Source organism: Siphateles boraxobius, unplaced genomic scaffold, assembly GCF_051911475.1.
Source record: "Siphateles boraxobius isolate OS27281-9 unplaced genomic scaffold, OSU_SipBor_1 47, whole genome shotgun sequence".
Classification (NCBI taxonomy): domain Eukaryota; kingdom Metazoa; phylum Chordata; class Actinopteri; order Cypriniformes; family Leuciscidae; genus Siphateles; species Siphateles boraxobius.
In genome coordinates this window covers 1,409,211-1,423,811 of record NW_027509108.1, presented here as the reverse complement: position 1 = coordinate 1,423,811, position 14,601 = coordinate 1,409,211, and the positions used below count along the sequence as shown (strand labels likewise).

Sequence of the window (14,601 nt, the reverse complement as noted above, 5' to 3'; positions counted from 1 at the left end):
TAGATCTTATGTCCGGCCCACAGGTCCGTTTGACTTCTTCCTGAGTATGTCGCCCCTTGAGCTCTGTTTGGGTTTTCATTAGGCTGAGCGATTCTGCAGCCCTTTGTATGGAATAATACAGACTATATTCTTTAGTAAGGCTGTGGCTCCTCCGAGCCCTCAGATAGATCTATGCTTGCAGGCTGGCCCTTACCAGGGCCGCCTCTGTAGCTGGCCTAGGCTGTGCCAGGGATAATAGAGGCGCTCTCCTAAAAATTTTAGCATTTCTTCCTCTGACCCTTCACTGTGTGAATGTTGGTTTCTAGCATCCCTGTATAAACAGCCTCCTCCCGTGGGAGTCGTTAGGCCAAGGCCCGCCCCCTTCTCTGCATTCTGGGGTGACTAGAGTAATGCAGCGTGGTGCTGAGGATGGTTTGTAAGGACATGGTAGGCCTCAAACAGGCCTCCGTGGTATATATGTCTTTATTGAGCAGGGTTAGGCCGTCTTTCGCTTCACGAAGAAGACTGGGTTTCCTGCCCGACCCTGCCATGCAGAACTGGCCTACGGATTTAGGCCGCCAGTTTAGGCTTCACTCACCTCGCTGAGCTACTGCTCGAGCGCTAGGTTGTAGGTGGTTGGCTTTCATTCAAGCCCCACTCCCCTAGGTTGGGCACAGATACATTTCTGTCACCCCTAGAGCCGCTGGCAGGCCCGCACCCTGGTAACCTCAGGGTGAGGTGTGAGTATTCCCCTGTGATACAGGGTAGGTCTGAGCACTTCACTCCCAGTTCTGTTTTATCCCACCTCGCACCACTATGGCTCGGGTCGAGTATGAAGTAAGCTTCACTTCTTCTTTGGTCGAAGTACGCTCCCCTGAAGCCAGAGCATTGCCCTGAGCTGACGCCCATGCATAGATGGTAGGCCCCTGGCTAACTGGGGCCTCCGTTGAGGCAGAGTGGCGTATGTTGTACTCCCCTTGTTTTAAGGGTGCTAGCTTTCTTGCGGAGTACACTGCCATGGGCAATGTGATTAGGCACCAGGATGCTGTAGGCGCTGTGTAAACAGTTTTTCTGCCAACGAAGGCTGCGCCATTAGGTAGTAGGCCTCAGCAGGCCTCCTTGATTGGACAGCCCCCCAGAGGGCACTGTAGGCCAGCTCACTTTACGTGGTTGGCCTTGGTGGTTCGGGCAGTTGACTCACTGATGGGTAGTAGGCCTTAAACAGGCCTCCTCGGAGGTGAGTCCCAACATTGTGGGACATACCTTATAGCGCTACTGGAAGCCCATTAGTGAATTATGCTGTGTAGTATGGTTTCCAACAGTGTACTTTATGGCAGAATATGACTTGCTATTAGCTAGTAGGCCCGACCAGGCCTCCCTGATAGGCGAGTCCCCAGCTGGCTGGCCTTAGCAGGCCACCTTATACTTTCACCCGGACTCAGGGCTCAAAGCTACCAGTGGTTATCAGGTAGTAGGCCACTCAGGCCTCCCTGAAGGTGAATTCCCACTTAAGATGGTTATCGGGTAGTAGGCCTCACCCGGCCGCCCTGAAGGCGAATTCCCACTTACGTTGGCTATCAGGTAGTAGGCCTCTCTGGGCCTCCCTGAATGTGAGCTCCCAAATATTGTGGCTGTCAGGTAGCAGGCCGCTCTGGGCCTCCCTGGATGTGGGCTCCCAAATATTTTGGCTGTCAGGTAGTAGGCCTCACCAGGCCTCCCTGAAGGTGAGTTCCCCACATGCTGTGATTATCAGGTAGTAGGCTCCTCCAGGCCTCCTTGAATGAGAACGGTCAGGTAGTAGGCCTCACCAGGCCTCCCTGAAGGTGAGTTCCCACAGATAGTGGTGACCAGGTAGTAGGCCTCACCAGGCCTCCCTGAAGGTGAGCTCCCCACATACTGTGGTTGTAAGGTAGCAGGCCTCACCGGGCCTCCCTGAAGGAGGAGTTCCCACGTACTGTGGTTATCAGGTAGTAGGCCTCTCTTGGCCTCTCTGAAGGTGAGCATCTCACATACTGGGGTTATCAGGTAGTAGGCTCCTCCAGGCCTCCTTGATTGAGAACAGTCAGGTAGTAGGCCTCACCAGGCCTCCCTGAAGGTGAGTTCCCACAGTTTGTGGTTACCAGGTAGTAGGCCTCTCCAGGCCTCCCTGAAGGTGAGCTCCCCACATACTGTGGTCGTAGGGTAGCAGGCCTCACCGTGCCTCCCTGAAGGTGAGTTCCCACGTACTGTGGTTATCAGGTAGTAGGCCTCACGTGCCTCCCTAAAGGATCAGGTAGTAGGCCTCTCCGGGCCTCCCTGTAACGCTCCCTAGTGGTGCTGGGTTTATGAAGCTAGTGGTCTCTTGCTATCAGTTTCAGCTAGCCTTAATAGGCAGCTGCTGAAGGCGAGCTTGCGCCCTGGCTCGCTAAAGTGTTCATTCTCTGCTAAAGGTTCCCTCCCGGAACCTTTTCTGCCTACAGCCTGGTTTGCCTACCAGGCAGACCTTGTGCTCCCCTCACGAGGGTCTCTATGAGCATGCGGCTTCCTGAGTCTGGTCAGACGGTCGTAGGCCTCTCGTGAGGCCTCCCAGTTAGATCAGCCCTTAGGCCTTCACAGGCCTCCTCAGTGTTTTGAAACACAGACACTGGGTTGATCCGTGGATCGAGTAGAGAAACTCCCCTCGCTAGCAAGGGTCGGAAAGCACTATGCTGAGTCATACTCTCCGGGATATCCCGTCTCTGAGATCCGGGCCGAGTGGTTCACTGCCAGCTTCGCAGTCCCTCGGGTTGGATGCCTTACTTAAGGCATTTGTCCAGAGGCTCTGTCTTCAGACAGACAGGATTTGGCCTGACGAAGTGTCTATGTACTGGCGCCAGGTCAGGCCGTCCTGGTGGCATTTCGGGGTGAGTACGTTCCCCTGAATAGTGACTGGCTGGGGTTCCCTTGGGTTCCCTAGCCACATTCCCTAGAAGGGACCCCTTCTAATTGGAAGCTGAGGTTCCAGGCCCGGAGCCGGCCCAGGTAGACCTTTCATTTAACCATGTTTATGAAGGTTTTTCTGTGAGGCTGTAGCTTGGGCTATGACCGTAGGGAATGCTGTCACTGACAGCCCAGTGTGACCTGAGGGTGAGTGGTTCTAGCGTTTCATTTGAAGTTGCTGGTTCTGACAGTTGTCACTGCCACTTGGCATGCACTCCCCTTAGCATGGCGGCGTTGGTATATCGTTCCCCATAGCGTCGTTGACGTATTGTTGAGTTCCCTTCGAAAGGGAACGTCTCAGGTTACGACTGTAACCTATGTTCCCTGAGAACAGGGAACGAGACAATACGTCTCCCTGCCATGCCGCGGTGCTTGCCTACCGTACAGTCCCTTCAGACGATAAGGTGATTTGTCATGTTTGCAAGGCGCCCTTTTATACTTCCAGGTCGCACGTTAATCATTCACGCTAATGATTCACGGGCTGTCGCCGGTCAATATGATTGACGTGATTTGATAGTGATTTCAGACACATGTCACGCCTGAGGCGTTCCCCTAAGCGTCGTTGACGTATTGTCTCGTTCCCTGTTCTCAGGGAACATAGGTTACAGTCGTAACCTGAGACGTTTTGGTGGTTGTTGTGTCGAAGTGAGAAAATAATTAATGTAATTTGAAAGATGTAGTCATTGAATGCATTTTGTGCCAAAGCAATGATAAATGATCCACAGTTTAGCCCACATATACTTCTGTTGTGCTCACTGTGTGAAGAGTTTTGAAAAAGTGACCTAAGTATTGAGAAATGTGTCCTAGCGACTGTAAAAAACTGTAATACAACTTTAATACATTAGCTCATCCACGAACATGATTTCTGCCTGAGTCCCGTCGGATTGCTTTCCACCGGCTGTGGAGGTGAAGACGACAACTCCCATGATTCCACGCTCATTCACATTGTCATCGTGCTACGCCTTTATTATTGTTTTGAATAGATGACCTCTAGCGGCAAAACTTACATAATGTGCTTATATCCTTATTTCCCCCTTTGCAAATATTTTATTTTCCTTAGGCATAAGGCTTGCTGAATTATATTCATAAATATAAACATAAGTAAATCTGAATATTTTAAAACATTTTTAAAATTTAAAACCTTTTTTTTTTTTTTTTTTTTGCTGTGTATTGAGTAACTATTTGATTCTCCTTTTTTTTTTGTCCTAAGTGTTTAATCTGTCCAGAGTAAAATGATTTCTAAAGAAGATGTAGCAGTCAGAAGTGGAGAACATCACCCAACACTAAGCCAAGCTATTTCTAAACTAAACATTAAGATGAATGTGGTGTAATTAATGTAATGATTGTTAAACTGTTTACTGAGCTGATGGAAATCTGTTGTTGGCGAGTCATTTTGCACCATATTTACATGCACTTCAAAAGTTCGATTTCAGTCAGACTAAAGCAATTATTTGTCAACTCAGCTGAAATCATAATAGTCCAATTTTTGTCAAGTGGGACAAGCAGAGCTAAATAACACGATGGCGCCCTCTTTCGTCCATTCCAGTTTCAAAAATGTGCTTTAAAAATTGATTAACATTTTAAAATCATTTATTTGGAATACTTTAGTGAAGAACATCCTGCTCTGACCGGCCGAGTGTTCAATGGTTCGTATTAATTTGTTTGAACTTAAGATTTATCAAAGGTCTTTTGGTTTTTTATATATTTTAACAAGGACAGCGGTTCTTGGCCGATTATTATTATGGTTGATCTTATGTGAGTGACAGGTTGTCCTGCCATGGTGCCAGTAAACACATCATCAGAGAGAAAGATGTTGCTGCAAGAGGGAAGGGAAGTTATTTACGAGGCACATTAATTTTTAAAACAATAATGATGTGTACGAATAAATCATTTAAAAAAAAAACTGCTTTATTAATTTGTAAAAAAGTGTCAATTTTAATTTCAAGTTTAAATGTGTTTTTCATTTTCCACATTTCTTTCTGAAATGATTGCAAAAGTTATTACATTTTTATATGTTGACACATATGATTTATGAGAAATAACCATTTCAAACGAGATCTAGCCTGAGTGATGTGACTACGCTGAATATTCAATTGAGAAAACAGAGTAAACGCAGGTAAAAGTTTACTGGTCTATATTGCGAGTCATCGTACTCTTTTGAATGGGTTAATCTTGATCACACAACCATGAGCATCAAAGGGTAGGAACCAAGTTTTTGTGCCGCTACCACTGTGCAGTAAAATACACCTCCTAACTCTTTAAGACATATGATCACACTGGTATGATTTGAACGTTCAGCGAATGACGTTATTAAAGGTGCTCTAAGCGATGTCGGGTGATGTCACTTCTTGTTGACGTTTAAAGTATTGTCAAACAAAACGGAGGCTAGCTCGACCCTCCCTCCTCCTCATCCGCGCACTAACCCCCCAAATCATTCTTGTCGGTTATTGGCTGGAACAGTTTGTTATGTTTCGCGGTGCGGGTTAGCCCAGTTTGTTTTTGTTGCCGTTTGTGGAGCCTGATGTGTCTGCAGAGACCGCGTTTATTACAGTGTGTTCAGGGAACAGGCAGCTAGCGGATAGTAAGGAGATGTTTGCTGTATGTGACCAAAAATGTTTTGGCCTAAAAAACATGTGACATCGCTTAACCTTTAACTTCAAATCTGGTTTCCTGGTTTGACTGACATGTTCTTCACTAAACTTCTGAATTTTGAAAATGGCGGGCGGTGCAGAAGAACACACCGGAAATACGTTGGAAGAAATGCGTTGCTACCAAGCCGACCAATCACAGATCTTGCGGTCTGCGTCGTCACAACGTGTAGTTACATTTTTGAGGAGGTGTGCGTCAGGGAACGGTACGAAGGGTACTATGGTAGACGCTGATGCGTATGCTATGCCGCTCTTACTGCGCGCACTAGTATAAATTGGGCTTAACTGTCCAGTTTCAACCACATTTTTGTTGTTGGTGCTTCAGATATTTAAATTCACATAAATAGCCTAATAGGAAAAAACATAGGCATATATGCTTATGGAAGCACCAATAACCAAATAACATTTCAATCATAATTTCACGTCATGTTTTTATTCATATCAAACACACATTGTGTAGTTAAATAGAGTAAATATATTCTTATATATTTTTCCAGCCGCTCTAACGTTTTTGGGAGAAGAGGATGAATTTAAATCCGACAGACTCTGAATCCTGACAGCGTTGTAGAATTTAAACAAAAAGTTTTTTTAATGCGACTGTTATCTTGTTTAAGTTCGAATATTTTAAACAAGATCTTGAAATAAGAATTATGAAAGTTGAATACTTTTGTAAGGCACTGTACGTCATGCACCATGATTATTAAGAGCGTGCAAGAGATAATGTTACATTTCCTTTAAATCAATAATATTTATGTAGCACATATTTCTTTAAAGGGCCTATTCTGGAGTTCAGAGATGGCGATGTACCGATCCCTGTATTCTGGTGTTTGGCTTTCCTCTCTTGTCGGCCAGTATTCAACCCAGGTGTGCTCTCCAAAGATGTACTTCAGACTAAAAACAACAGAAAACACAGGCAAATAACCATTAATGGACATTGAATACACAAACATGACACTAACGTGCACTTTTTGATATTTTACCCAAGTGTGATTCAGTTTTCCTCTGTCTAACAAATGACTCATACAGCAATTCTATGTGAATGCAATCCGTTTTTCCTCATATGTGTTTTGTATTGCATCCTAAATCTACCTGGTTGAGTGTCCTGTGCAAAAGCAGAATCCTGTAGGAAGTACAAACACTCACCTTCCTCCTAGCTGTGACCAGTCACTGGATTTGCCCATGATGAGGTACGACTTTCCTTGTTTCAAATTTAAAAGGTCAATGCAAATAAGACGAGCCAAAAATGGTCTCACTTTCCCCTCAACTTTCTTATCATCAGTGCCTACAGGACATAACAGGAAACAGTTCTAATAGGACGTCCAAACGTCAGCCACAGTTCAAGAGTTACATGCTCTAAAAACATAAATTTGAATATACTTTGATGGACAGAAGGGAATAATTACCCATACCTTCTTTCAGCACTTGCTCCACCTTCATGTCATATATGGCAGAGTCCATTACCAGATCCATATCCAATACTGTAACTTTATAAACTGTCAATGATACATGTTATATTGTTATCAGCATCAACTTTGAGACTGGATGAAATAGGAGTCAATGGCTGAGGATGGAGAACATGCGTTTACCATAATCTGTGCCAGATTCACAGGCTCTATTCAAACGCTCCTGTTCACTGACCTGATCCTTCTTCTGGATACTGCAGTTTTCTGTGTTATGAGATATAATAGTTGCAATATTATAAGGAGTTGTTGATTTTCTGATATCTATACTTCAACACATTCATAACAGACCCAACATTAAGTTGTTCCCTCATTCATAAAAAGTAAATACCCCCCACCCCAGAAAGACACATTGAAAATGTTTTGGCTCTTATGGTGAATTGCTTGTGATGTTTCTCATTTAAAAGTTGCTTTAGATAAAAGTGTCTGGTGAAAGTATAAACTTAAAAGTGATAAAATACCTTCTGTACACAGGCAGAAATCTCCCTTGCCCTTGCACAGTGTGTAAATAGCGCCATCTGCCCTCTCAGGGTGGTAGAACTTTGTGCAGCGAGCATCTGAAACGCGCACGTTTAACAACAGATGACTGCAACATCCTACACTATAAGACCAGATAATTATTGTCATAATTAATTAGTGCCATTAATAATGGGACTAAATGACCCTGTTGATTTGAGTGATCCAATTTAATTAATCAGAAGTGTGTATATGTGTTTATTAGGGCTTTGACTATGAACTTCGTTATTCGAATAGAATTCTAATATTTAAAAAAATAATGATATTCGAACGAATATTAGGCAGCCTTTAATATTCGAACCTGTTATGTGTAAATGTGTTTGCTTGTAAACGTTGTTTTCAATTCAGATTCCGAGGCTTTTTCACGCCTGGTGAAGTTGTGAATCACGAGCTCATTAGCAAGGCAATTATTGGTCATCTGGGCTCCTGTAGGTGACGTTAGTGTCCTGGTTGGCGCAGCGCCTATTTTGTATGTCAAAACAATGGCCGCGCCAACGCCTACAACAACAAACTGACGAGGAGTTCGAAATCTACACTCCGGACAATTTGAAAAGCAACGTGTGGCGCTACTTACATTTTACCAGGTATTCGTTCACTGTTAACATCCTTCTGTGAACGGTAAGCCCCGGCTTCTTTAATCATTTTGACATCGATGAGCTAACGTACTGCTGAACTTTTAGTCATCATGAAAACAAACAGCGGTGCGTAATGGAGTGCATCAGAGCAGCATCAAGAATATTAAATACATTGCCGAGAATCTCTTATTTGCATCTTAAGTTTATTGCCAATAATAATGACAGGTTTGCGAAAAGTGTAGAACTCGGTGACGGTGAGCTAAAAATATAAATAAAACTGTAATAGCCTATGCACTTTTCATGATTAGGTAAGTTTATCGCGGCAGCTGTAGTCTTATTCATATTTGTTTTTCTGATTAATTGTTTTGCTCTATGAGAAAGACAAGGTAAAAAAATATTGGGGGCTTTACTTAAAACATTCGGGGCTTAAGCCCCCTTAGCCCAGCCCTAGCGCCGCAGCATTTAATGGTCAAAATATTAATAATTAATATTCGAATATATTCGAATATTAATATTAATAAACCAACGAACTTCGAATATGATTTTTGGGCCAAAGTCAAAGCCGTAGTGTTTCTGTACGTGCACCAAAAACTCACCTGGTGAGTAATATTCATATATTGTGACGGCAGCAGGCTGAAGCAGACCCACATTAAACATCTTGTGCATTCTGAAGGAGAGTCTTTCTGTCTCTTTATGAGAAACCTAATGAGACCAAAAAACAAATCAAAGCAAATTTACATGATATTACATTTCATAATGTACACTGGAAACTGCCCACGTTAACATTTGCACAAAAAAAAATAATAATAATAATTTTTAAAAATCAAATTCAAACTAATTTTTGTCAACAAAATAATTTTTTGCATACAAATTGCGATTGGTCTTTTTTTCTTGCATTCATGTATAGCTGTAATTACACTGAAAAAACAGTATTCTGTTTTGCATAGCTGATAGAACACAAAATACATGTAAACCTTTTATAGTCATAGGCTAGATCTATATATTAAATTTGCACATTCATTTCTGCTTAATAGTATCATGTGAAATATGATTCTGATAAGCAGTCTGTAATGTACCGAAGACACGTGGAACCACATGGCCTTACAGTTAATGAGCATCTTGGAATCAGAATCAATCATTTAACAATACTGTGATATTAAGCAAAACACATGGTTTCCTGATCGAAAGAAAACAAATCTGTTTTTGACATCATCAGGCAACACAGTCTGCTGAAATACCCTATCCAAGTGGAGGATGAGGGATCCTCGCTCTGACAGCACTTTATTCTTTTCATATTTCTGAATGTATATCTCCTTCCCCGTGGACAACTGAGGGCAAGAAAATGAGGAAAAAAAGCTCAATGCATCACATGATGACCAACATGTTTTATGGCCTATCTGCAGATGTGTGTTAGATTCCTCTTCTATATACAATGTGATGGCATCACTGCATCAGTTTATCATCATAATACCTCTTTAAGATCATTTTCTTCAACATCAAATCCTGTCGGTATTCCAATGTCCAGAATAGTCATAGTGGCATCGGTTTTATCATTTTTGTAGCTGTAAAGATGGAGTTAAAGAGCAGATTTTATTAACAGGTTTCGTAGGTCTTCAGTTTTCCTCCATCAACCGATCCTGCATATAAGGCTGCTTTCACACTAGAGCTTTTCGTGCGAACCTGAGTTCGTTTGATGTAAGAATTAATATATTGTAGTATAATGCAGAGCTGCTCATCGCTGAAACTGTCTTATAATAAACACTCGTGTCAGAACGCAGTGAAACTGGAGTCTCCACTGAAATCATTATCTAACTGTACCTGGTACTTGCGTTCATGAAGCAAACATACAGCGAATGTGGGACAGTAAACAAACCAAGTGTGAAAACAGCCGAAATGAGCACATGCTGATTGATAACAAATAAAATGGTTTCTTGACATAAAAATAAATGAGTTATTTGTTCACATACAAGAAATCCATATTGAAGTTGTAACTTTCAATGGCTCCTTGTTTTGCTAAAGGGAAACAAAAGTTTTTGGTGGTTTTAGTTCAAGTCAAGTCTTCCCTTTCTAAAGGGAATATAAAAATAGATTTCATTAAAATGAAGATGTAATACATAAAGGCATTTGGGGAGTTTTCAGCTCAAACTAGGTTTTTCACACTTAACCCTGGGTCAGTAAACATAATCCTGTGTTATCATGTTTAACATTTCATGACCCACTTCTACAATATTTTAACCCACTTCTATGTCATTGTAGATGTAGTTAAAAGTGTCAAATGTTCCTAAAAAGGTTTAGAGTGACTATAACCCAGGGTTAAGCACAGTGTGAAAAGCCTTAATGTATAGAAAGTGCTAAAGAAAGGCCTCTTTGTCAATCTTACTTTCAGAGACTTTTTCCATTTTAACATTCAGAGTAAAGAGTGTACAGTCAGACTTCTTCTCAACAGGTCTGGCGTAGTACAGCGTCAGAAACTGAAAAGAGCATCACGTCTCAGATTAGATGTTCAAACGCTTCAATCTTGATGTCGACCGTATAAACGCTCATGAACACTCACTGAGAGAGTGGCTGTTCCCGTTCCTCTAGCCGTCACACTGAAGGCCTTGTTGATCTCCACCTGTTGAGTGAACACACGTACTCTCGTCATCAAAATAATCAAATCCATGTAGGAGAGATACCTGAAGACTTTTTTGACCAAACACCACACTATTTGGGTTTGGTACCAAATTTATTTCATGGATTAGGCTTCTATGTAATTCCACTTTAGCTGGTGTACGGACAAATAATTGCCATTCTCAGTATTTCCCTCAGTTGTTTGCCATAGCTGTTGAACCCCTGGCGGTGGCTTTTAGATTGTGCAGTATGGCTGGCATTATTAGGGGAGGAGTTGAACACAGGCCTTATATGCAGATGAACTGTTGCTATATTTATTTCTGAACCAGACAGCTTAATGCCCTCTGGGTTGCAATTTGGCCTCATATCATTCAATAAACTGAATCTGCACAAGAGTGAGCTGATGCCTATTAATTTTGTTGCATTAGTGTATCCACTGTAAACATTGCCCTTTAAAGCATCATCACATCATCACAACTTTAAGTATCTAGACATCTGTGTGACAAAAAAACTTTGCCCTGCTGATTAATAAGTTGGCTCAAGATTTTGTGCATTGGTCTATCCTTCCCTTGTCTTTAGCCAGAATAATACATTGTATTTAAACTAATGTACTTCCTAAAATATTGTATCTTTTTCAGTGTCTCCAAATTTACATCCCCAAATCTTTTTTTCACACTCTTGATAGTTCGATCTCTCAGTTTTATTTGGAATAGTAAAGTTCCACAGATTCGTAAAAGTATCCTGCAAAAACCTGAACAACTGGGTGGCCTTGGACTCCCCAACTTTTTATTTTATTATTGGCCTCATGCAAACTCTCCTCTTTGTCTGCACTTCTTTGTCTCCCGACCAAATTATCTGTAGCAAAATATTCCAAAAATGTGTTAGTGACTAATAGCCTTAAGATCCGGACCCAGCTTTTGCGCCATTTTGGAATTCAGACCGTTCCCTTGTCTTCTCCCATCTAATCCAACCCTTTATTTCCCCCCTCTATCATGGATGGAGCATTTGCCTCTTGGAAAGAATGCGGTCTTATCTCCTTTGCTGATTTGTACATTGATGATGCTTTTGCATAATTTTCACAGTTAACTCATAATTTTAAAGTGGACCTATTATGCCCATTTTGTCTGATGTCCCCAAAGTGTGTATGTGAAGTTTTAGCTCAAAATACCCAACAGATAATTTTTTACAGCATGTTTAAATTGTCACTTTTTGTGTCTCCGAAAAACGCACCGTTTTAGTGTGTATCCCTTTAAATGCAAATGAGCAGCTGCTGCCGGCCCAGAGGGCGGAGCCTCGCGAGCTCGCACTCAGTCAGGACCATAGACATCATGTCTATGGTCAGGACAATCTCATCTCACGGAATGATAATATCAGAACATAAACTCTCAGTAGCCGTGTTCATTTCGACCCGGAGTCGGACAATGATGCCCACTGAGACAGATAATATATGCTGTATGGAGATAGAACAGGTATAGTCTAGTTTAATTATGGTTTTATAACTTATTTTTCCATCTTGCTTTTATCCACTATTAGTACAAGCCTGTTGTGTTGTAACTTAGCGGACCGCGTCCGAATGTTATAAAAATATACTGATGAGTTCAGTGAAGTTTATTGCACATCACACAAAAGATGAAGCGTCAATTTCACTTCAGAAAATCACTGTAAGAGCTGAATAAACACTGTATAAGAAGTCCGCATTAAAGTCTTATCCATAAACTCTCTCCCTCTCCCTTTCATTATCATCAACATAACGTTACAAAGCGAAGTACAAAAAAACACTCGTTACAACTAACAGTAAACAAATATTATACACACCTTTTCAGGGGGTGCTTAATAAACTGGTAAACTCAACTGTAACTGTTATATCCGTAAAACAACTCCTATGAACTGTAATAAAGTGTGCGCTCTCACTTTCATTACTGCCATGATCAATAACGTTAACTTTAGGTCTATCGCTCCAGTAAATAAATAGAGCTATGAGGATTAATATATCAACACAACACCGACAAAGCTTGGCAGACAATGTGTACAATTCTCAACTCGCTGTGACCTCGATCAGCAATCAGGGCGTTCTATGTTAGAACGGCAGTGTCTGTCAACACTCGTGGGCGGGGCCTGTGAACGCATTCTGAAAGCAGGTCGTTGGGAGACACTGTCATGGCGGGGAACAGAACACAGGAAGCAATAGCAAGTAACTCAATTTATTAATGACCAAAACAATGACACGGGCGTGGAATGGTAGCGCAGGGACTTCGATGGCCAGAAGTGATGACAGGAACCGTGAAGTGGTGAAACACAGAAGACGGAATCCACACAACCCAAACAATAATCCACAACGAAACGACAATCCACGAAGAACACGAACACCGGACGAGCGGGATGACAGGACTGGAACACCGACACAGGAGACATCAAACAACGATCTGACAAAGAGGACAAAAACCGGTGAGTATAAATAGGGTGAGGAAATGGACTGCAGCTGGTGGTGATATGATGATCAGCTGGAGCGGATCAGGTAATGACATCACACTCACGCCCACAACGCACGTGCATTCATACCACAACATAAACACGAGACGAGAAGGAACCAGAGAATAGTATACCGTGACAGTACCCCTCCTCCTAAGAACGCCTCCTGGCGTTCTCAGACTCCCTTACCTGTCGATTGTAATCATCGATAAGGGAGTGATCCAGGATGTCTCTAGCAGGTACCCAACTTCTCTCCTCCGGACCGTAACCTTCCCAGTCCACCAAGTACTGGAATCCGCGTCCCCTCCGCCTAGAGTCCAGAATACGGTTGACCGAATAAGTGGTTTCCCCATCTACGAGTCGCGGCGGGGGGGGAACCGGGACTGGCGGATTAATGTGCGAATGAAACACGGGCTTAATTTTGGATACGTGGAAGACGGGATGAATCCTCCTGTACGCCGGAGGTAAATTGAGGCGGACTGCCACCGGACTAATGATCTTGGTGACAGTGAACGGGCCAATGAATTTGGGAGCAAGCTTATTGGAGACGGAGCGGAGAGGAATGTTTCTGGTAGAAAGCCACACTTTTTGACCGACGATGTATACGGGAGGCCTTGACCGGTGGCGATCGGCCTTGGCCTTGGTGCGCGCCCCCACCTGGAGTAGAGTCTCACGGGCTCTAGTCCAGGTACGGTGACACCTCTGGACGAAGGCGTGAGCAGAGGGGACCGCGACCTCGGATTCCAGACTGGGAAAAATAGGTGGCTGGTAACCTAAACTACACTCAAACGGAGAAAGGCCCGTGGACGACACCGGTAACGTGTTGTGGGCGTACTCCACCATGGATAGTTGTTGGCTCCATGAGGAAGGATTCTTGGAGACCAAGCACCGCAACATCCTTTCCAGATCTTGGTTGGCTCTCTCAGTTTGGCCATTGCTCTGGGGATGGAACCCTGAGGACAGACTAACCGTCGCACCCAGTAATCTACAAAATTCTCGCCAAAATTTGGACACAAACTGGGGTCCCCTGTCGGAGACCACGTCCATCGGGAGGCCATGTAAACGAAAGACGTGATCTACGACAGTCAACGCTGTCTCCTTAGCTGAGGGTAATTTGGGTAAGGGGATAAAGTGAGCCGCCTTCGAGAACCGGTCCACCACGGTCAAAACGACTGTGTTACCCTGGGAGGGCGGGAGGGCGGTAATAAAATCTAGCGCGATGTGGGACCAGGGTCTCGAAGGGACTGGCAGCGGTTGGAGTAACCCATCTGGAGGTCGATTAGAAGTCTTACCAGTGGCACAAACTGAGCAAGCCAAGACAAAACTGTGAATGTCACGAGCCATAAGTGGCCACCAAAATCGTTGCTTAACCAAGAAACTGGTTCG

The 14,601-nt window shown here is 43.2% G+C and overlaps 1 pseudogene across 1 annotated transcript in view; it reads right to left on the bottom strand.

The window, feature by feature from the left end:
* Positions 1-5,996: 5,996 nt before the first annotated feature.
* LOC143710403 (complement C3-like) overlaps positions 5,997-14,601 on the bottom strand; it is a 217,752-nt pseudogene continuing 209,147 nt past the window's right edge. Inside the window, exons 36-41 of the transcript XR_013194544.1 lie at positions 8,733-8,838; positions 7,507-7,602; positions 7,172-7,252; positions 6,995-7,078; positions 6,729-6,867; positions 5,997-6,476 (exon numbers count right to left, since the gene is read on the bottom strand). The product of XR_013194544.1 is annotated as a complement C3-like (transcript). The remainder of the gene's footprint in view (positions 6,477-6,728; positions 6,868-6,994; positions 7,079-7,171; positions 7,253-7,506; positions 7,603-8,732; positions 8,839-14,601) is intronic.